The 23,028-nt window shown below is 37.8% G+C and overlaps 1 protein-coding gene across 2 annotated transcripts in view; it reads right to left on the minus strand.

Annotated features, from left to right (window-relative positions):
- MYO6 (myosin VI) overlaps window positions 1–23,028 on the minus strand; it is a 169,933-nt gene that overhangs the window by 130,956 nt on the left and 15,949 nt on the right. The window lies entirely within an intron of this gene.

A 23,028-nucleotide genomic window follows, 5' to 3' on the forward strand; every position in this document is an offset into this window, starting at 1 on the left:
TTTAGATCATGTCTCGAATTCAAAATGCATCATTTGTTGTGCAAAAACACAGGCATCTGAAAAAGCTAAAGATCTCTGGCCAACATTTTCAAACTTGTATTCCTAAAGTTAGATCCCTAAACAAGTTCTCAATTTACAGATTTACTCAACGCATACAATGGCAACTGAATTAAATAGGAATTTTGCCTGGATTTGGACTTTCTGAATAGGCCCAATACAATATTTTTATATACTGAATTAGTCTTCAACCTGGATAACTATTATAATCTATATAATAGAGATTATCTAGTATTAAAGATCAGATTTATGGATTTCACTGAGTCTGACAGACAGGTTCAATCCAGTTGCCAGTTTCTTCCTTTCCCCTCAACACACAATCACACATTAAAGAGATATGATTCAGTCATCTCTAGAGCTTCAGGGTTTGTAAAAGTACACTTCTGGTATATGATCTACTCTTTGGCCATTATCCCAAAATAACCTGCTAACCAGTAATCATTAAACTGGAAACACTTCAAATAAACATACAAAACACCCATGAAAGTACTCTTTAAATGGAAGAATAACTCAATGTTTTCCCTTCCCACCCACTTGAGCTAGAGCAGTGGTTTTCAACTGGGAGTCCCACAGACTATGTCTAAGATTTCCAAAGGAGTCTGCACCTTCATCTGAAATTTTTAAAGGGTCCACAAATGAAAGAGATTGAAAACCACTGGGCTAGAGGAACTTCTATACCTGTAACATTCAGAGACAGCTCTGGATAATTGTGTTATGTGCAAAAAGGGATAAATTTATATGTAGGAGGTCTTCTCCCACTGGCTAGTGAAACAGCCTAAAAGAACATATTTATGCAAACATTATTTAGCTCTAAAAGTCAATTGTTCTAATAACTTTGAAAAAAACAATTATACAGCTTACAAACTTTCAACCACCAAACAGCTAACTGTAAAACATTATATACTTCTTTGGTTTTAAATACACTCAGTATTTGAAATTATATTCAAACATATTTCTAAGTGTCCTCATGATATAGAAAGTTTCACCTAATTATGGCACAATAGTCTCATTTCTCAGATTCCACTACCATTAGAGGATGTATTGAAATACGATGTATCTAGGGTAGTTAAATTTGTAATATTACACTAGTGCCCAAAATGTGCTGGGCATAGTAGACACACAGGAAGATATCCCTCAACTTACATCTGAAGACACAGAGCAGATGAAATAGGATGGACGAAGTATAACATACAAAATAATCAGGGTAGTTAGTGACTGACACATTTAGTCACTTCCATGTTTTGCTTTTCTCCAAAATACTGAACATATCCCCATCTGCCCCTCTCCCAGCCATTGTTAACATTTCTCATTTATTCCACATCTATTTTGCCCAGTTACCAGGCTAAAAAGCAAATGATTTCCCCCTAAATATGTGATATTTCTAATTGTCAAACCTGCAAACTCAACCCAGGATCTGGAAGTCAGGCTATGTCCTTTCTGAATTCTAATAAAGACTGCAAGACAAAGTTTTTCTTTCAGGTATATATGGTGCAACTCATGTTTATTGCAATTGCAGAGGAATAACCAAGCACAATTTGAAGACAATGTTGTTACACATATAACTGCAACTTAATTGACATCAAAGCCAGAAAAAACAATGTCAATTCATTCTTCCAGTACTATGCTGGTTCCACATGGCTGGCAGTAGTGAAAGTAGTGGCTTTAAAAACCACACACACACACACACACACTAATGCAAGCAGGTATGACAGAATATACACAGGAAACAGATTTGTGGAGTAAGGTGATGCCGTTTATACACAGACTTTTGTCAAAGCAGAATTCACTTCAAAATATGCATTGTTTTTCAATGGGAAAATTATTAAATATTAAAAGAGTGTTTCCATAAAAAAAGACTGAACTCTGAGAAATCTTATCAAGATTATGTGATATCTAACATCTACATCTTAGAATGTGTGTGAGACAGATATAGCAACCGCATGCAATATTTGTGCTGGCCCACTGTATTAAATCTACAAATAGTCTATGTATGATTGTTCATGTATGGGGGAGGGTTACCACAGCTCCTCCAGGAACTAAAAACAGTAAACTAAAGTGAGTCACTGAGACTAAATTCCAGAGAGGCTCCCTTCAGAGGCCTATATACAGTGATCCAACCTGGATTTTCCAGAGACTAGGAGACAAATAAAGGGTTTTTGGCATAATAGGATAAGCCTGAACTGACTCAAGGCCTTCTTTGTAGTCCAGCAAACCATCAGGACCCTTGCAGATGGACTGGAAAGACTTTGGCCTACTAGCATCCCATAAGACTGAGAACTGACTCCTGGTATGCTTAATGTGTGTTTAAATCTGTTTATTAGGATTTTTGTGTGTTTTCTCTGTAATACTTTGACCTTAAGACGAAGTGTGCTTGCTTAGAAAGAGCCGCGTGGTAACTTGTAACTGTTGGCAATACACTGTTCATAGCCCTCGGAGACAGAAAGCAGTACACAGGGGCTGACCTTTACACAGACTGGCTTGCTGGGGTATCAGTATCAGACAGGCTGTGCAGCCTTACCACCACCTGTTCTAAGGGAGTGGGACAAGAGTCACACAGGTGACAGCTGGAGACCTCAGACCTGTTTGGGAGTGGACCATAGGGGTGGAAGTACACGTGCAGTTACCTTGAAACTATGACAGTGTGCATGTGAGCTTAGGGTGTATGAATCTAGAATTAAGATTAAAAAAAATGAAGTTATTGGGATATATACTATTGTAAAAATTTTACTGAGTATAACAGAAGCCTCTAATTCTATCTTCTCACATGTTCAGAGTACAAATCTTCAACATCTATCCAGCTACAGAAAAGTTTATGTTCTACAGTCAAGTTTGATTTATGTTTACTTGAAACCTTCAGCCACATTCCATAAAGTCCAAAACACCCGATTATCCTGGTCATGTGTTGTCAGCAACATACAGTAAATCCCTTAGAACAACATCTGTATTCACTCAGACTTGGCTGCTAGCCACTTTTTTTTTTTTTAAACTTCTGTAAATTTGATCAAGTACATACCACAGTTCTATAGGTCTTTAAATACTGTGAGACAGTCTTGAGTCAATTGTTATGACTCAAGTCCAATTGTTATGGGTGCAGCTGCTAAACATTTAAGTTTATTTATAGGCATAAGCAGACATTCATTTTCATAAGCCTGTCATTTTCCTTTAAAATGCCTGCTCAGGTTGGTACTTAGTGATATGTCACACAACCATTAAAAACAGGGGAAAGCCATCTTTTAAGAGGAACATTGCCAATACTCCAGATGTAACCACACTGCACAACAAAATACATCCTGAAATTAACATATAGTATCTCTTACCGCTACAGTTTCCGTATGATACAGTCAGGCTTCTGATGAATTGTTTCTACTTAAATTTGAAAACCAATCCCTCAAATTAGCAACTTCAGGCCTTGACTTTGTCTGTTCAGGCTTTTGCCTTTTCATACACTCTGCAGTCTGTTTCATACCTTATTGGTCAATTACTGTTCAAATGTTCTGTGAACTTACAAATCCACTTCACTAACACATTTACACTAATGATGACTAAAAACATAGTGAGACCTGTTATCTGACCGCTCAGATGATGAACATTTTTAATAACCACACTCACAATTATCTAAAAGCCTTTAAAGACTAAGAAACAGCATAATACCAATTCCTGTGCTAACCTATCCATCTTGGGCACCAGTAATACACCCATCTCTATTTGTATCTCAACTCTGAATTTGTACTTCTCCATCACTTGGTACATGTCATTGAAAAAAGCAAGTTGAGCAAAAAAAAAAAAAATTTAAACTATGCTTTTGTGGTTTTAAAATATACAACTCTGAAATACAATCTGTATTTAATATATACAAAAACTGAGAAAAGTATTTTAAAAGGGACACTGAAAATCATATTTTTCACTGTAAAATGGTACCTGTTGTTGTTTACAAGTCTCCCATAACATTACTACAACAAATGTTAATCACATCTTCCCCCCACCCCACCAATTTTTCAGTTTATTTTGTGTAGGGATACTAATTACATATAATCAGTTTCACTATTTTGCATACCCTTGCCAAGCACTACAAGCACATTGTGACAGCAGCAGCCAAACTGAAATTGAGGCCTTGTCTACACCATTGGGGTAAGCTGACCTAAGTTACGCTACTCCAGGTATGTGAACAACATAGTTGGAGTCGACACAGTTTAGGTCGTCTTATTGCGGTGTCTACACCGTGCTGCGTCAATAGGAGACACTCTCCCATTGACTTATCTTATGCTTCTCGTTACTGGAGTCGATTGGAGAGCACTCGGCAGTCGATTTAGCAGATCTTCACTAGACCCACTAAATCAATCCCCACTGCATCAATCACAGCAGTGTTGATAACCAGTAAGTGTAGACTGAAAGTAAACAGATACCAAAGCAGATATGTGCACAAAGGAAAGGGGAGATGAAGGATAGGCCCTAACATCAGTGGCATTGCTCTCAAGCTCAGCCTAAAGATCTTTTTAAACAAACAACTGAGAAAAAAATGTAACCCCTTTTTTCAATTTTTACTTTTTTTTTTTTAATTTTGGGACAGATTTCAAAAACAGTACTATCTGATTTGAAGTTTTTTGTGTAAGTTTCAAAAAACAATGTAAGTTGATTGCCCCTTTAAGGGTGTGTTTTCACAATTAAAATGCATTACAGAACTGAGCACTAATGTACCTTTTCATTAACTGCCAAATTCTGTTTCTAAGATTTATATTAAAATTTGATTACACACAGGCCACATCTACACTACAGCATAAAATCGAAATTATTAAAACCGGTTTTATAAAACTGGTTTTATAAAATCGATTTTACGCATCCACACTAGGGCACATTAATTCGGTGGTGTGCGTCCATGGTCCTAGGCTACCATCGATTTCTGGAGCGGTGCACTCTGGGTAGCTCAGTAAAAGAATGAGACTAATAACTGCGATTTCTGTCCACACTAACCCTAAATCGATATAGTAATATCGATTTTAGGGTTACTCCTCTCGTTGGGGAGGAGTACATAAATCGATTTTAAGAGCCTTGTAGTGTGGACAGGTACAGCGTTAAATCGATTTAACGCTGTAGTGTGGACCAGGCCACAACATTCAGCAGCAATTCTGCCTATTGCACCCTCCTCCAAAGTGAAAGTTAACTTTTTAGCATTTCTGACTTCTTTACTAACATTCATTCTATTCTTCAATTGGAATCCAACTCCATATCTAATAGTTAGTCTAACTAATTTTAGTAATATTTTTAATATTGTCCTCTCCTCATTTTTCCATTACGTTGACCACTGCTGGTAGTTCTACTGGGAACAGGATTCTTCACTTCCTGTCCTGAATTGCTCACACAGATGTTAAACAGAAGTAGCTATATTTCAGCAATAGGCAAAGATTTTTATACACACATTTATTTATGATAACCTTAATTTTTCCTTCTGTGTAACAAAACAGGAAGTGCTGTTTGCTTAAAACTAATACACAGAAGGTACCAGAATAAGCACACAAGAAAATAGTTGACCTTACACATCTGTGACGACATCCAAAACTGATTCCTGCTAAATGTGGACAACCAGCAATAAGAAACTTATGAGGCAAAAAATTCAGCATCCTGGGGCCCCAGCCTACAATGGCAAAAATGCAAACATTCACCTTAGATAAAAATAGACAAGTTAAAAAGCAACAGTATTAACAGCTCTATTTCTTCCTCTCCCAGACAATGTTTCGAACATATTGATCTTTAAAAAAAAAATCAATATTTGTAATATATTGACTTTGTAAAGTGCTAAGGAATCCCTTAGATGAAAGACTCCTCATATGTGTAAGATACTACGAGAACCCTGCGTGGATACAAAATTTGTTTCCACATCCAATCCATGATACACAAACATGATCTGTGGATATAAAGCAGATATCTGCAGATTTACAGGGCTCGAGCTATAAAATTTGGATCTGCATCTGTCTGCGATCCTCAAAAATGATTTGCGGATATCTGCAGATTTGCAGGGCTCTAGTTATTACATCATCCTACCACTTATGCATACTGAATTAAAACAACGATTTTTAAATTCACTTCTGATTCCCTTCATTCTCCAACCAAGTGCTCTGTTCAACTTACCCCTAGCACATGGTGAAAATTCTACAAACTGCAACATATAGTGTTGCAATTTCTAACATGGTTATTGGAGGTCTGAGGTAGACAGACACTCATGTGTGACGCGATCTGTGAACTATCAGCTTACTACATCAATGTACTGTACTGATTGTTAAATTAACTAATTAAACCAAATGAAAAATAAAACTGGTCTGGCTGCACTGAAGAACAGAAGGTATCCCATCACAATGATTGCATCCAGATACACAAACAAGCAGGTATATACATAACATAGCAAAAAAAATTTATGTGGTTATGTTTTGTTAAAGAATCTACTTTACATACATTTCATAAAACTGTACAAAAAAGTCTGAACGGCAATTTTCACTTGGATTAGCATGCTACAGTACTTTTCGGAAAATACTGTCAATCTCTACAACAGCCAAAATTGGGGCAAATAGATTGGTTAATGGCAATTAAATGGCATTTTTCCACCCTAGTTCCGTATTCAATTGAGGACTAAAGCCTGTGTACTCTGCAGCAAACAATTCCATGACAACATTCAGCACTCCATTGCAGATCACCAGAAATTCTGTAGCAGCTTCAGATAAATTAAAATGGAGGGTTTCCTTGAGCTAAACATAACAAATAGATTCACAACAGTATACTTTGCGTTATTTCATTGACTATTAAGTCCCATTTATTCGATGCTTCCTGTACAGTTTCCAATATGCTGAGAACTTTATAGTACTGAAAGTAGCTGCATTATACAAGTCTGTCTGTACAAACATTTGAGCATTGTTCCTTCAGAACCAGGAACTGGACCTCATTAGTCTATTTTCAATTTCCAAGCATGCGCACACATATGTGAGTAAAGTAAACTTGATTTGTCAAATGTACAGTTTCATTGGTTCTCTTGTGTAGTCAGTCAGTTTCCACTTTTAGTTGTGTAAGTCTTTCACGTGACAAAAAATATTGAGAAAAATAGGATTGAGAAAAAATATGATTATAAAACAACAAAAAAATTACAAGAGGTTTCACAGGCAACTGTACTCCTTAAAATACCATAATTTGTTATTGTTATTTTTAACAGAGATTTGAAGGTGGCAGAGTCACTTTAAATTGTTTTATTAAACCCTGAGGTCCTTAGCATTGTATAAGCCAGAAAAATAAAATCAATCTACCCAAAGAAAGCCTGACATGGTTAAAGAAAAAAAATGATAGTGATGCATAGGGAAACCCAAAGGATGGAACAGCGTGGATAGGATTTTTTAATTTAAAAACAAATGAAAACAAAAAACATTTGCTTTTGTGATCATTATGGAAGAAGCAAGTTAGGGATTTGAATGGAGCAGAGGACGGTTACTTGGCAAATTGGTAATAGAAAGGCACTACATTCACAGGGCGCAGAATAGACAGAATCACAAAGATGAGTGCAAGAGAAGTAAACAAGCAGGCTGCAGAGAACAGCATGAAGGAAGCCATGATGCCATAAGAAATCAAGTCTGTGCTATGTTGGCCAGGACAGATTTGTTTATAGCTTTTGTTTAATGCCTTAACCACTATACTGAGGGGTAAGTTTTGGTTCCACTAGCACTGAGGCCATTCAGGGTGCACTGTAAATCCCATCTTCCCCCTCCTCCTAACCAGCACTGAAAATAAGGAGAGTGAGGAAGAATTAGCAGAACATATTATTTGTGATGTATTTTAAAGTCATATCAAGAGTGCCTAAAGTATATATGGGCAGGAGGAATTTTTTTAAGCATCTCTATACATTTAAATGAATAAATTGAAGCCAGTAACAGCACTTACATCATCATCAATGGGACTAGGATTGATTCTTAATACCTATTGCCTGCTAGCATTTATTTGTATCTTTAAGAAAAAAATGAAGACTACTTGGTGTACTAGCTCAAAGCAAGACCTTGTCTAAACTGCTATTACAACACTTTCCCTGGCTAGCTGTAAGTACCTATTACCCTGTTGCAGGAAGGGGGCAATCCTCTGTGGATAGGGAAGTAACCTACCCCTTCACCATGAGCCACTCAGAGCGTGTCTACACTGAAATTGAATGTGTGACTGTAGCATGTGTAGACATACCTGAACTAGCTTTAATCTAGTTTGCTCCAGCACCATAATGGAGAGTGAAACCTGGGCTGTAGTACTGGAATAGTGCAGCATGGGCTCCAGCAAGCCAGCTGAGTACGAGCCCACCAGGAAGCCTGGGTACATACTTAGGGGTGACTAGCCCATAAAGTTATAGAGTTTAAGGTCAGAAGGGACAACTTGTTTATCTAGTCTGACCTTCTACATACCACAGACCACCACCACCAGCACCCAGTGCATGTTAAACCCAACAACTGAAACGGGACCAAAGTACTAGAATCTGCAGGAGACTAGACTATTATGTGTTACAGGCAGAGAATGGGAGAGACTAAAGTGCACCAGTGGCAGAGGCCCCTGCAATGGCAAGGACATGATTAAGTGAGAGATAACCAGACAATCCTGGTAAGTAATCTGCACCCACACATTACAGAGAAAAGCAGAAAAAACCCAGTCTTGCCAATCTGACCTTGGGGAAAATTTCTTCTTGATCCCTCAGTTAGACTCTGAGCATGTGAGCAAGAACCAGCCAGCCAACCACCTTAGAAAGAGAATGCTTGGTGCCATTTCAGAGCCCTGGCCCACCGTATCCAAAGTTCTGACTCCAACCAGGGCCATCCCTGATGCTGCAGAGGAAGGAAATATTTTTAAAAACCAGAATACATGGGGGAAATACCTTCCTGACCGCTTCAGGTGGCCAGCTGAAGCCCTGAAGCATGAGCTTTGACGAGCATAAATGGGAAGTGAGCTCCAGGGCTGCTGGTCCCTGCTCCCTGCCATCACAAGTTACTCCATCTTACAATCACGCTCAGAAGTTTGTCCAATTCTTGCTCAAAAATAATTAAGTTGTTTGCCCCCCCCCCCACAACTCCTACTGGAAGGCTGTTCAAGACCCTCACCTCTCTGAAATCTTCTACGTTCCACCCTGAATTTATTTATGGCCAGTTTATATCCATTTACTCTTGTGCCAATGTTGTCTTATAGCCTACATAGATCTTCAGCCTCCCTGGTATTTACCCCCCTGATGTATTTCTAAAGAGCAGTCATATCCCCTCTCTGCCTTCTTTTTGCTAGACTAAACAAGTCAAGCTCTTTCTGTCTCCTTTCAAGACAGGCCCTCCATTCCCTTGATCATTCTAGTATCTCTTCTCGGCACCTGTATCAGTCTGAATTCATCTTTCCTCAATATGCATGACCAGAACTGTATACAATATTCCAAATGAGGTCTTACCAGTGCCTTTTATAAAGGAGATTAATACTTCTCTCTTTCTATATTTAAAATGCCTTGCCTAGGATCCCATGATTGCATTTGCCTTTTTAATAGCCACATCACTCTGGTGGCCCATAGTCATCCTGTGATCGACCCCCACTCCCAGGTCTATCTCCATCTCTGTGTCCTCCAACTCATAAGCCCCCAGCTTACAGCAGAAATACTTATTAGATCCTAAGTGCATGACTTTGCATTTTGCAGTATTTAATTCATCCCATTTTCACCGCACTTCTGTTACCCTTCAAGGGTATCCAGATCTTCCTGTCTCAAATTCCAGTCCTTCTCTGTATTGATGATGTCTTCCAACTTGGTATCATCAAAAATAATGCCATTAACACACTCCTACTTGGTCCTAAGACTAATCCTTGAGGAACTCCACTAGTAATGTCCCTCCGGTCCTATAATTCACCTTTCAGCAAAACCCAGAGACTTCTCCCCTTTAGCCAATTCCTCTTCTACCTTACAGTTCTTATATTGATCCCCTTTATAATGTAACTAAATTTCCCATGTGGCACCATGTCAAATGCTTTATTGAAGTCCAAGTATATTAAAATCTACTGCACTTCTCTTATATAAAAAATTAGAGGAGGACATCAGGTTAGTCTGGCATGATCTGTCTTTGCTAAATTCATGTTGCATTATCATTTAACTCCATGAGGTCAGACTAGCAGGTCTGTAATTGCCAGCATTAATTTTTTTCCATTTCTTAAATATAGGCATGATGTTAGCTATTATCCAGTCATGTGGTACTACCTCAAATAGATGGGATTTATTAAAAATCCTTGCTACTGGACTAGCAGTCTCATGTGCCAGTTCTTTCAGTATTCTGGATAGAAATTATTCCCCTCATCCTCCCCCCCACCCCCGCACACACAATGTGACCATAACAAGCTCTTTATTTTTTTCTTCTGTCAGAAATGTGCTAATTTCCATTTATAGACACTCATTTCCATCAGAGGTACTGCCCTCATCCATATTATCATCCTTAATGAAAACAGGCAAAGTATTCATTTAGGTTTTTGGCCATACCTAGATTATCTTTAATCCTCTTCCCATCCACTTTGCATAATGGCCCATCTTTCCTTATTTTCTTTTTATTTTTATAACTAAAACAACCATTGTTCTTTATTTTAATTTCCTTTTAAGAGTTAATTCAGCTTGACTTCTAGCATTTCCCACTTTATTCTTACTTTTTTTTTAAAAATCGAGAATGTAGCTTTCTTGCTGATTGAGCATTTTTCCATTTCCTATTGGCTCTTTGCTTATTCCGTACGATAACCTTGTTGAGGTGGTTATTCATCTGGCTGTGGTTGGAGCCTTTCCCTACAAGTTTTCTTCCTCTTGCTTGGAATGCAAATTTCAGGTGGTTTTTGTATAGCTGATATGAAGAAATTCCAAGCCTCCTCCATATTTAAGTCCTTGAGTTCTTCAGGTTAGTTGACTTCTTTAACTAAATCCCTTGATTTCACAAAGTCTACACTTTTGAAATTAAAAAAAAAAAACTTTCATTTTGATTATTCTTCCATTTACTTTAAACCAAATTGACTCACGATCACTTGATCCAAGGTTATCTCCTATAACCAGCTCTTCTCTGATGTTCAGTGCTTACCAAAACCAAATCTAAAATTTCATCATCTCTTATTGTGACAATTCTGTTGCCACAGTTTAATTAATATTGGTACCCAATTTAGCTAGATTAAAGCTAGCCTGAGTATGTCTCCGCCTGCTACAATGACACCTTTGATTGCAATGTAGACATACTCAGGAGTAGAGTCACTCTATGACTGATAGTGCAGCCTCAAGAAGGGAGTATACACCACACAGATCACTTCTCTCTACATGGGTGTCAATGGCTGATGGACCCATGCAGGGACACAGACCAAGGACGTGCAGGAGTTGGTCAAGAAATAACAATAGCTGAGCTGCTAATAGTGATAACAATAAAATTAAGTTCAAACATCCACAAGGAAGGAAAGGTACCAATAACTAATACAGGAAAACTATATTTTAGGAAGACTTCAGTAAAGTAAACTTATTCAAAAAAGGGCCTAAAATCAAAATTAAAGGAAATAAAATCCTTATATATGGAGGCTAGGTAGGAAATAATAGTAGATTATCAGAAGACATACATGCCTCTGAACAAAAAGAAAAGCAGGATGACAAGACCAATATAGCCCATATTGCCAATACAGCTAACTTGAACAACCACTCAAACTTTGCCAATCAGATAGAAATCCTTGAGAATTCGAAAGTTTAATCCTAACAAAGCCAATATAAAGGAACATAAATTACCACAACATTAAAAAGGAAATCAGGGAGGACGGTGCTAAGATTTTAATATAGATAATGTATAGATAATACATATACAGTAGCAGTTAAGGAAAATTGGGATATTTGTTTTGTCAGCGATGATTTCATTGCATCAGTCTTCCCCATGGAGAATGCTGGTGACAACATCAGAACCAGCACACACATAAGCTTGACTGATCTTGTCCATGTTGAGGACAAACCTGTGTTTAACTTCAGTGGTGAAGTGGTGTTGGTCAATACATGTTTCTGGGGGCATGAATCAGCATTCAGGCCACACTTCCCATCAGTACCCAGCCTGAGCCAGAGAAGCTAATGATCCAACCAGCAGACGGAATTCAGTGATAAATCCTGGTCACGTGCCACTTGAGGCACATTGCGCATATGCTAAGACCACCACGTTTTTCTAACGACATATTTGCCCAATATAGACATAGGCCAGGAGTGGACAAATGTTTCTCAAAGAATTAGAATCTGCCTCCCTGATTCCAATTCTTCAAGACTTTTTCAGAGGTGCCCCATAACTCTCCATATCGATTTGTATTCTAAATGTAACACTCTTCTATTGTAAAGAAAGTGTATGTAATTTCACCATCCAACACATCCCATTGCCCAGCCATTGCTCATCTTCAGATAACTTAATGGAGGAACTAATTTGTTTATTTTCTTTTTAAAGAAATGCTCATCAATTTCTGTGGGCACTGGACAAAATATATAAACAACAAACAATTCAACACTGAAGTCTCCCCAAATCCACATACACCAGCTCTGACACACTAAGTGCAGAAGCAGATTCCTTCCAAGATTTCTCAAGTGAGGAAATCCTGTCTGCAGTCCCCAGGCATTCAAACAAGCGGATTACAGTATAACCATATCTATGTAGCTTTAAGAATATCTGTCATTAGTTATAATAATTGTGAAGACTTCATTGGATAAGAAGTAATTTTTCAAATAATCAGGAAGCAAGTCCTTTAATGCTTTACAGATGATTGTCAGCATCTTTAGTTGCACCAGAAAATAAAATAGGTGCCCAGTGCAGTTTTTCAAGAAACTGATGTAATACATTCTCCTACATCAAACCATAGAGTAGGAAGACTTTATATTATATGCCAGCTTTAGGTTCTTAAGAGCCTTGAACAGTCACCTGTAGAAAGCACCCAATAATTCATGGGAAAGGTCACAATGATGTAGCAAAGCCCACATACAAGGGGGAAAAAAACAACAGTCATAAGCACCTTGCCAGACTCAGATAAAAAGCTAGTTTAAAATATCTGGAAATGATCAAGCAACAGGTGAGCCAAAAACCGCTCTCCCAAATTAGCAGTTTCAAAAAAATGACTGAAGAGAAAAAATTTCGGTAACTGATGCTAATGCCATCCACCATATTCTCTAGGTGTTTCCCTTAACTCATTTGCATTATCCACACTGAACTTCAGCCAGCTAATTTTCAGCTAATTCCTTATCTCGGTGAGCCACTAAAGCAAAAAAATGCACAATCTGAGTTTGATATAAGACAGATCTACAAGTCATCTGTGTACCAAATGCATCACAGCCCAAATTGTCTCACTATCTTCCTCAGCATACATGTTGAATAGAATCAGTGACAGAACAAGTCAGTGAAACCGTACAGCACAGAACACAGGTCAATAACCCATTGCCCAATGCCACTTTCTGGGATCTCTATCATAGGAAATATGGAACTACTGGTATTTAGTTAATACTAAATTAATAAATAAATAAATAATATACCTATTCAAGCAAGGGCACACAGTAGATCAACTAAACCTATTGATCAACAGTATAACAGGCTACTGACAATCCTAAAAGAAACAGTATGGGCATTTAATCTATGTCCATTGCAAGGAGATCAGATACCAAAAAGGTTAGTGTCATTTCTGTCCTATGCCCAGGTTGAAAGTCAGAGTGGGAAGTATCAAGAAAATCAGAGGTTTCCAGATATTTCCAATGTTTCTTGTCACAATCTACAGAGAAAGTTTAAACTGGTGAGATAATAAGCAAGACAAAACCCTCTATCTGTACAGACAGGGTTTTGGCCTGAGCACGAGGAAATGGACTACATGACTTTTCTAGGCCCCTTCCATCCCGACATTTCTATGATTCTATAGCTTTCGGCAGAGGAGTAATCCTGTTTCACTGAAATAGGAACAGAACTACAGACCAGCACAATTTCCATATTAGCCACATCCTGACCACAGCTAAACTCCCATCTATGGATCCCTTCCTGCCCTTCTTGCACATAGTGGACAGTGACTTGTTTTTCTGTTGAATTCAAGACCAAAATTCTGGAATACTAGTTTAGTGTAGATTAGTAGGGCAGGGCGGCAAACCAATATCTGGGGTGCCAAATGATCACATTGCAGAGCTGCAAATCCCCTCTATCTCTATTTTGAGGGAGGTGGGGGAGGTGAAAACATTTTCTATTCTGTGACACAAAATACGTAGGGCCAACTCTGCCTTACAGGATTCAGGACCTGACATCCTATTTTAGTCAGATTCATTTTTAAGCCACAGGCAAGTCATTGTGCCTCTGTTTCACATTTTTAGTAATATTTATGTGCATAAAAGAGTGCTGTAAGGCATAGCTAATTTGTTTAGTAGACACCAGTGTGACACTCTGTACCTCGGGAGAACACCCTGCACCCCCATGTTCATCCTTATAATATGATTGTGTGAGAGCCAACGCGAAGTTTGTTATGACGAGTGTCTTCGGAAGGCTCATGATGTACTGAGTAACATACTTCATGTATATAGTTATGAGGCTAAAAATGTGTCCTCATGGCTTAAAACAAGTCTAGGCAAAAACTCCAAGAGCAAAGGGGCAGTTCACACCTCATCAGGACATGCATGGGACAAACCCAGCCTAGCCTCACAGGAACAAGGGACACTGGCCTAGGCAGCAACAAAGGATCTGTTGGACTCTCCAGTGAGTCACCTCCCTTCCCTTGGCCAGTCTGGGACTATGATGAGGTAATGCTCACCTGACTGAAGGGAGGGGACAAAGCCAAGACGGAAGAAAGAACATGATAAAAAGAGAGAAACGTTTGCCATGTGCTCTCTCATCCACCTCCATCTACAGCCACCACCACAAAACGACTGAAGCACTGATCAAAAGGGGAGAGCCTGGCTGAAGGGCAACCAGCCAGCTTGTGGTGAGAAGCATCTAAGTTTGTATGTGTTTTGCTTTTATTTCATTTGACCAAATCTGACTTCTTGTACTTTGACTTATAATCACTTACAATCTATCCTTTGTAGTTAATAAATTTGTTCAGTTATTCTACTTGAAGCAGTGAATTTGGTTTGAAGTGTGTCAGAGACTCCCCTTGGGATAACAAGCCTGGTATATATCAATTTCTCTGTTAAACTTACAAACTCATACAAGCTTGCAGTGTCCAGCAGGCATAACTGGACACTGCAAAACAGACGTTCCTAGGGTTGTGTCTGGGACTGGAGGTATTTGCTAGTGTCATTCAGTTGCACAATCCAAGCAGCAGCTGGCCAAAAGCACCCATTCACGTAGCTGGGAGCAGCTTACATGCTAGAGGCTGTGCATGAACAGCCCAGGAGTGGGGGTTCTCACAGCAGAGCAGAGTAAGGATGGCTCCCAGAATCGAGGATTGGAGTGACCTAGCAGACCATCAGTCCAGATAATACCAGGGGAATGTCACAACAATTAAACAAAATCAGCAATTTCCAACAGTCACCACTCAGCATTATCAAAACCGTATTTTTTTTCTTTTAAAAGTGAGACCTGTTTGAAATTACCTGAGTCTAAGGACCAATAAAAATCAATTGCTTAAGCAAAGAAGTGGAACAAAATCATACTCAGAAAGTTTGGGACAGTCTCTTAAAACAGGATGGTTACTAAGTATTGTCTTGATGCAAGCTGCATGAAAATGAAATACGAATTAACTAGGATAAGCATGTAACAGCTTGCTTTTAAACAACTATCGCTGCAGTACTGCTAACCCCAAGTCTTCAAGAATCATGATGTAAGCCCTGAACAAACATGAACTAGCTTATTTTTAAAATCTGACCATTTTTAAATACATTTTAGGCTCTTTTTTATTTGCTTTCAGGGCTTTGAGAGCCTTTAGGGTTAGTGTTTTCAAACTTTTCGCCCCAACCATGAGAGCTAGAAACATTTTTTCCTTAAAGAGGAAGTTTCCATGCAGTCACGTGACTCCAGGAGCTAGTGATTTAAGAAAAAGCACCAAATATCATGAGCCTTACAATAAAATCATGGGTTTGATGCACTGTATCTGTCCACTTCTTTAAACATGTGGAGTACTGAAAAAATCTTAAGTTTTAATTTTTATGGAAAAATCAAGTGCTTTAAAAAAGTGTCCCATCTTATGCAGGAGCTATCAACAGTCACAATTTGGATTGGAGAAACTGGAACACATCCGAGTTAGTAAGACTTGGCGATTTGTCACCCAGTTGCAGCATAAGAGACTTTGAGGCTTATGACAACAGAGGTCCTTGCAGGCTACTGAAGTTTCCTGTCGAGATGTTTAAATGGGTGCAAAAGTCATGGCAGATCAGGCCAAGAGTGCCTAGAATGCTATATCATCTCCAACTGTGACTTGTACCAGTGGCTTCAGTAATGAACAATTAGGCAAGGATAATCTGACTAATTCCCAGCAGTTGGTCGTTGAGTTTATGTCTCTAATCCAGATGGTTGCAATCCTTTCTAAATTTTTGACAGTAACTATTGCTAATTTTTACTATTCAGGTCTCCAATCCTTTTTGGGACCTAACAACTCTTGGCCTTAATATCTTGTGGTAGTGGGGTCAACAAGTTAATTACAAAATCTTATTAAAAATACACACATCCAAGCTTCCTTTCATCAATATTAAATATGTTGCTTTTTCATTTCACTCAGGATCTCGTCTTTATGAGACAGTATGAACAAGAGCACACAAGTGAGTTTTTACTCAATTTTGTTTATGATTATATTGTGTATATACATACACACACACTACCAGTTACTATGCTCATTTTTATAGACCTTCTCTGGATCCTATTTCTGCCATATCTGTCTTGAGATGGGGTGATGAACAAGGAATACAGTATTCAAACTGAAGGTGTACAATTTATACAATCCTACTGTCATTTTCCAGTATTCTTCTGTACCCTCTTAACCTGCTTATTGAGCAGATATTTTCAGTGATCTGTCTATAACTACACTCACATTACTCTACCCTCCTTCCTCTCCACTTGTTTCATTCCTACTTGGCATTCTCTGATAAGCCAAGATTGTAGACAATTTGGGACAGTGACTTTTTGTTTAACTTAGGGCCTATCAATGCAAATCAGTACCGTTACTATTTCTTCCCATGTGCATTATCTTGCAATGGTCTATAATGAACTTCATTTGCCATCTTACAGTTATAGGTAATTCAACTATGTAATTGGGTATCAACAAGTTTTGCCACTTTCAATGTGAACAGATTATTGCAGCACCACACTGCTAACCTCTTTCCAAGGAAAAACTGACTATATATCCTACCCCAATTTCTTTTATTCAGCTTTTAAACATATGATCACCTTTACCTCTCACCCCATGAATACCAAGTTTCTATTTTAATTTGTAATCAAGATGCATGAGCCTTCCAATTTTTTCTTTCATAATTTTTTTTTTAAGTATCATAAATTAAGCTCTCTCCTCAGTCTAGATGGGGATTTTAAAATTATAGTGACTGTGGGAAAGTCAAATCAAATATATTCGTTTTGCATGTTCAGAAGGAAGTGGGATTTGTGGTCACTTCAATGTTTTGTAGAAGCAAGTTTCATGGTTGTGGGCAGCTACTATGAAAACTCCATCTCCTGCACTCAGGAATGTCACTCTTGAGATTGACTTCCAATTTTTCTAGTGTAACACAGCTATCACAGGCATTCCTGGTCCCCTAGAACAAGTTAGTTCCTCTGGTAAAACTGGGCAAATCCCACAGTGAGCTTAGAATATCAGGACCAAACCTTGAATATGATTCTATATTCCATTGGGGAAGCTTATGTAGAGAGCAGAGCGCTAGGACAATGTGCTTTTAGCAGCCCATGTATTTTGGTAGTACTGCAGCATTCAGTACTCAACAGAGCTATTTTGGCATAGAACAAACTATAAGAATCAAGCCTAGAGGTCTGATAGAATAGTGCAGTCTTCTGCAGACAGACCAAAGCATTTTTACCCACCACAGTCATTGGCATTTATAACAGCAACAAAGAAAGTCCATAAAATCCCCAAGGCTGTGTACCATCTTGATGATGAGATGACAAATTTCAGCAATGGACGGTATGTTATTGACAGCAAATTTCTCAAAGCCCTTTCTCTCGCCACATGCATAACCTCTTGAGTTCAGTTCCAGCTACTCTTCTTTACGCAAAGGCTGATGACTTCCTGGCAGTGGAAATGAGCAGCTCTCACTCCTTATAGGAATTTAATGTTAAAGAGATACATAGATTGGGTGTTGTCCAAATTCCCAATACGTTTTATATGAGTGACATTGAAGGCTTTTGGCAGTCCAAATAACTACAGTTCTCCTTCATTTAGTTTATTTCCCTCCAAAAATATTTTTAATATACTAGTAATGCTTGGATGGGCATTTTATAACTAATATTTTCTTCAATTAATTTACAGCAATCTATTTGCCAGGACCTTTTATAAAGCTATTCACAGAGTCTTCCTGAATAGTAATCTATCCAAGTCAGCTACACATTTTTGATAGCAGAAAGGTCACTTAATTCTTAAGTTTATACAGAACTTTACTGAGCAGTATCTAGCATCAGTGATTACTTGATTCATCAATGAGTATCATAAATAACTTAAATTCCACATTTTTTCCTATGGGAACTAATCAAGAATACTCTCCTCTCTCGTTGGCTCTGTAAGGAATTCTAGCAATGAAGATTTCCAGTTTTCATAAGCTAAGGGAGTACCTGAGATGTCTGCATACTCGGCCCAGCCTCCAGGAGCTGCAATTTATCAATTGTATATTTGAAGAATGGCACAAGAATGGGTGAGAAAATGATCAATTTGTGTCTAAAATACATACTGTACCTTACAATGGACACAGCTGACAGGGAAAAGCTGTGGTATCTCCAAACACATTTTCAAACTAGGATATTTTTTCTTCTTGTTTAGTAAATTCTGTTTGCAATTATTGTGAGATACGAATCCAGAGCTCTAGCATCCATCAGCAGGAATGCTGCTTCAGGTTAAAAGTCTGAAGCTTCCCAAAACATATTTAAACAAACACAATATTCCTTTAATTATTTATTGGGTCCCTAACAATGGCAGTCTACTCTATTGCTCTCTGGGTATTTTGCCCTATACCTCCAATCACAAACTTGAGAGTTACTCGGAGTGGTTACAATGAAAGTCAAGTATAGGTCTAATATGTACAGAGCAAAACTCTGGGTAGTATTTCAGCACCATGTTTACTTTAAAAATCTTCATTATTATAGAGCACAAATAGTTACCAAAATATTTTTTCCCTTCCAGAGATGTTATAACCAATCATAAGCTTCTTAAAAGAAACAGGATAATTATAAATTATCCTCAATTCTCCCCAAATTTAGTCACACAAGCAGTTAAAATTCTGCTAGGCTGTGACTAACTTCAAAAACTCACAATAAACATCATGCTAGAACAGCAACGTGTTAAAACTGCTAGGAACTAATCAAGAAATACTATCTACGCACAGACAAATCAGGTCAAGTCACTAATTTTCTTTTTCCAACCTGTTGGGGGCGAGGGCAAGGGGGTTTCGAGGTGTAAATTGGGATCTAGATCTTTCCTGTGCCATCACTTTCATTTTTTCCCTTCAACAACCTTTAAGGAGCATGGATACATTTTTTTTTTTTTTTTTAACCAGGGCTTTCACATGGCTTTCAGAGCCTATTGTTACCATAAAGCAGGATCCACCATGACTCTCTCCATCTTCAAGGTATAGTATGTTGTTTGAATTTCCTGTATGTTTTCAAAGCTTGAAAAGCTGCTAAGAAGTGTAATTACCCTTTGCCTACTAGCCTGGATGAAAAATATAGTATTTCCATGCCCCTCTCCTCCCAATACCATGCTTATTGAAATTTACATTGCCATATATTTCCACCCTTCTCCACAAATAAATCTCCATCTTGCTGTTCCTACTCCCCAAAGAGGAATGGAAAAATAAGGCAGGCGTTGACTGCCTTTGCAGCTAGCGCCTGAAGTTAAACAGATCATTACAACAAGAGAGAGGAAAGATTTCAGGCTCATCCCATCCTTTAACCAAACATCCACATTATGAGAGGTCCAAATCATAGAATCATAGACTATTAGGGTTGGAAGGGACCTCAGGAGGTCATCTAGTCCAACCCCCTGCTCCAAGCAGGACCAATCCCCAGATTTTTACCCCAGTTCCCTTAATGGCCCCCTCAGGGATTGAACTCACAACCCTGGGTTTAGTAGGCCAATGCTCAAACCCCTGAGCTATCCCTCCCCCCCAATCTTCTCAATGAGGTCACTACTATGCATTAACTGGGAATTTGTGACATCACTGCCTGGCACCAAATGGAAGGTCAATCAACCAATAATTGTAGACAAATATAATCCATATTAAAACTGAGATATAACTAATCAAATGCAAGTAACATGAGCCCTACCTGACATGGCTTTGTCGAGCCTGATGCTCATGTAGCCGTTGCAGAAAAGAGCACCCACAGTGTACTCTGACTGCAATCCAGTGGCTACTGTAGCCTAATCAGATAGAAGTGCTATCTCCCCAGAAGGTGAGGATATAAACTGGAAACCAGGAAACAGTAGCAGGAAGTCAGGAAGCTGTGAGTTCTGCAGTTTCACTATGTGACAAAATGCTTTCCTTAGCTTTTTTTTTTTTTTAAACAGAAATGTAACCTTTGTTCAGTTTATACTATGGCTTTCATTCTTTGTTGAATCTAATTTACACTGCAGTTTTTTCCTTTCTTCTCATGAGAATAACCTCTGTACAACTGATCTGTAGAAAGGGAGACTGGAGGTAGCAAAAGCATTGTTTAAATGCCAACACTTAAGCAAATTACCAAAATGTCATACACACTACTTGGCCGAATTCCAGAAACTAAGCTATTGATATATTCCTTAGTAATCTGGGTTCAATTCCTACTACTTCCTCTATAAAGCACTTTCAGATCTACTGATAAAAAGTACTAGACATTATTATTATTATATTTATTATTAGAGTACAATGTACACTTCAGTTATTTTTAAAACTACTTTGGAGGTCATCAGATCTGCCCATATTAATCCTAAAAAACCTTAAAGAAAAAAATACAATAAAAAGTTTACGTTTATAAATTTCAGCTTACCAAAATAGGTAGACTGCTATACAACCCACAAAGCAAGTACCTACACACAAATGCATAAAAGTTCCCTATTCACCTCTGAGCACTCGCCTTCCTTTCTCCATAAATTCTACTCTTCCCAATTCTCTCCATTTCCCATCCTGCCATTTAACAAACATTTATCTGAAACACCCAGGAAAAAATCAGAGGACATCATCTTGTTCACATGACTGAAATTCAGATTTAAGGCTTAATAGTTTTAACATTTCACCTAGCAAGCAACAAAAACATTTTAGTTAATAACTTATTTATAGATGCACAGCTCTCATCAACAGTTTCTATGTATTTTTTTAAAATCAACTATGTCAAGATAGTGAAGTATTCCTATTCTAAAATATGTGATAATTAATGTTTTGAAGAATTTTCCTAACTGGGAAATAAAAGTGCAGGAGAAAGGAGATGGGTAGATTGCTGACAGGCTTTCAGGCCTTGCCAATAATCATAGGAAAATGAGGTATCCTCACACCTTCAGAAGAAAATTATTTTTAACCAATATTTAAAACAGGAGTCAGCCACCCATTCCTAAAGAGAAAAACTAAGTCAGTGTTTATTTTAGACACAAAGCACACCCTGCAAACATGAGATATATCTATTAGCATGAAGCAACCTTTTCCTGTACTTGTCTTTGTTAATTAAAATAATCTACATTATAAAGAGAAGTTAATTTTAAAGCCAAGCAGTAAACTTAAAGCAAAAGAACATGCTAGGATTGACATGTAATTGTATAAAGAACATGAAAATACTGTAGTAAAAATTCACATTCTTTTAAATCATATTCCTAATCAGTGCAAAACTCCTGAAAGGTTTACATCTTCTGAACTATTAAGTTAGGATTTCTTAATGGTTCTGACTATGGGTTACAAAAAACTTATGAAGACTAAACTATCTTATATGGTTCCCCCAAAATTCTGGGGTTCTGATGAAGTAGCTAGGATTGCCATACAACATTTTCTCCAGTCATCTCTACAAGTGACAAAGTAGGCTACTTTTGTATGTAGTGTCATTGTAACTGTATTGGTCACAGAATATTAGCGAGACAAGGTGTGTGAGATAATATTTTGTATTGGACGAAATTCTGAGAGAGAGAGAGAAACTTTCAAGCTTACACAGATCGCTGAAGTTGGTCTAATAAAAAATACTACCTTTTTAAGATAGTACCAAAGTTACCATACAAACATCATGATGAAATGAAGAGGAAAATGAAAGGGACTGAAAGTAGCCTATTTCAATTGGAGAGGAAAAAAATCCAGACACTCTCTCTCACTGGATTACAAAAATGGCTAAATGTTTAGCTTAATTTTGTGCCTTTTAAATATTTTATGCTACCGTTTGCCACACAAAACCTACAGTTGAATACTGTGTATGTTACTTACTAAACAGGAAAAACTGAGGCAGATGTCCAAATTTCACCTTAAGTATTAACAACGTTAAGTTTAAAAAAAAATATAGGAAGATTAAAATTCCAAACCTTTTTAAAGGTGTTCTCCAAATGACATCTCTGATTAGGTCTCTGTACAATGTTTTTTAGAAATCAGAATAATTTTATATTTCTCACTCAGATAATGTTATCAATAACATTCTCAAAATTTTCAGAAATACACTACATAAAAACGTATGAATTATCTTGACACAGGTAGATTTTAAGTGTTCACAAAGATTACAGAGTTTCTGAACAGTTTCTTTGGAGGTTAAAAAAAAGTTTTCAAATGTGTATTTAGCAATACACATGCACCTACTACTACCTCTTAAGCAACTGCATATGTATTTTTCCCCATATTTAGGAAACAGGACTTCC

Source organism: Gopherus flavomarginatus, chromosome 4 (assembly GCF_025201925.1).
Source record: "Gopherus flavomarginatus isolate rGopFla2 chromosome 4, rGopFla2.mat.asm, whole genome shotgun sequence".
Taxonomy (NCBI): domain Eukaryota; kingdom Metazoa; phylum Chordata; order Testudines; family Testudinidae; genus Gopherus; species Gopherus flavomarginatus.